At 41.1% G+C, this 1,929-nt stretch overlaps 1 long non-coding RNA gene across 1 annotated transcript; it reads right to left on the bottom strand.

The window, feature by feature from the left end:
• Positions 1-423, bottom strand: LOC103581591. The gene is made up of 2 exons (XR_549680.1): positions 220-423; positions 1-85 (listed from the first exon to the last, which is right to left on the bottom strand). It is a non-coding gene; the product is annotated as an uncharacterized LOC103581591 (long non-coding RNA).
• Between the last annotated feature and the right edge of the window lie 1,506 nt (positions 424-1,929).

Below are 1,929 nucleotides of genomic sequence, written 5' to 3'. Positions count from 1 at the left end.
TGAGGTTTCCAACCATTTTTATTCACTCATTGAAAGAACTCATTGAATGTTGAGGGCCTCCTCAGTGCTTGGACCAGAGCTAGAACTGTGAACAAAGAGATGAATAAAACACGAGTACACCCCTTGTGTTATCCCAAAGTTCAGAAAGCTCTCAGTCTAGTAACCAGTGTAGTGTCACTGTGTTCACTGGATGAAGGGGCCACTGTGAGTAAGGATTACCTCAGTGGATGTCCTGGTGCCTTTTTTGTTTGTTTCCTTAGCTGCATGACCTGTGACAGACCACAGATTTCTGACCTCTCAGGATGCTGCCAACACCTGGGCTCCAGGTTGGTTCAAAGCAGTCAACACTACGAAGGTCTCCAGAGGAAACTGCTGATACCAATACCTATTGATAATGTCCCGGACAGCTGGAGACATAAAGATGCAAGTTTAGTATGACTTTTAAGTTCATGTTTACTGAAAAGATTATGATTTCTCTTTTTGCTGATAGTTAAATAAATGCTCTCCGGATATCACTGCTGTCTCCTCACATAAAAGTAAATTAAATAATGACCACATTCCTAGAATTTGGGGGCTTGGTCTTTTATCCTTAAATTTCAGATCGAAAAATGGATGTAAGAAAGATTAAAGTAACTTTCATGTTTTCAGTGAGAATATAGTCGAATGGGGCTAAAATTCTGGCTTTCTCACATTCGAGTGGTTGATAAACAAGATGACTTCGGTACTCTTAGAAACAAAATAAACTGACTCCCCTGTTTTGCTCCTATAATCACCCTATCAATATGCATAAAATATAACATCGCTACTTATCTAGAGAACTTGGATTCTAAATTAGCTGAGCCCACTGAATGCACTAGCTGGACTCCTGTGGGTGCACATTGTGTTAGTTATAGTAGGAATGCAGAGGAAGGGTATACAAGACCTTACTGTAAAGAGCTTAAAGACGTCTGTTCCAAATTCACCTGGGTCTCTGTAGGTGAGAACATCAATAGCCGACACTCGTAGGCCCAGCCTGGTGAAAGGGAAGATGATGACAAAGAGTGGTGGTAGCACTGGGCTATCTTCTTCCTCCAGACTCAGGATAAGCGGAATCTGGAGAATCTCTTCCAGAGAGTGTCCCGGCTGCCAAGTGTCATAGTTGAGTGTCATGCGTTTTTGACATGGGACCATCCCTGTGTTCCATTTCACAGATCATAGTTAGATAGTAGCAAAATCAAAAGAAGCAGCACAGGGATGGACTAGAAAGGCCTGAACAATGTGCAGTTGAGGAATGAATCGACAAAATGGTCAAGATGATGCTCAGAAAGTAAGGTTTTGGGGAAAGCAATCTATGGATGGGGTTAATTGTTATGTAGTAAAAGAAAATTTACTGCCTTTAGCAGCACCTAATCACTTCTGGACACAACACTTTCCCCAAACGAATCAAATGATGGCCTGTATCCCAAAGAACAAAGCTAACCATTCACTTCCATTGATTTCACAGATTCAGGAGGTCTTTAGTGCACTTAAGCAATCTGAAAAAATGTTTCTTTATCTAGGGCTAAGGAATAAAACAGATCCCATGGTGGATGACACAGGAAGAGGCAGAGCGGAACTTATGACAATGGCCAGATGATAGTGAATGAAATAGCTTGAGCCATTTGAAGCTGCAATTGATCTGACTCAGATTAACATTACCTATTAGAAGAGCAAAAATCTGGACCCAAAAGACACTAAATATTTAGCCTATAATCTACAATCATTTGTACACAATTTATCCTTATTGGCTTGGGCCAAAGTGCCTTTTCTGATGGAGGTCAGGGGTTACTTTAAAGCATTAGATATTTATCAAAACCAATGTCATTACACAGTGTAGTTGGAGGTTGGTGTGGGGTGAGAGAGACATGCTTTCAAAAGTGGTTGATCCAGTCCTCCTTCCTTCACTTTGAC

Source organism: Galeopterus variegatus, unplaced genomic scaffold (genome assembly GCF_000696425.1).
Source record: "Galeopterus variegatus unplaced genomic scaffold, G_variegatus-3.0.2 Scaffold13411, whole genome shotgun sequence".
In the NCBI taxonomy this organism is placed as follows: Eukaryota; Metazoa; Chordata; class Mammalia; order Dermoptera; family Cynocephalidae; genus Galeopterus; species Galeopterus variegatus.
Note: the sequence above shows the minus strand (reverse complement) of the source record. Positions and strands in the feature narration are given on the sequence as shown.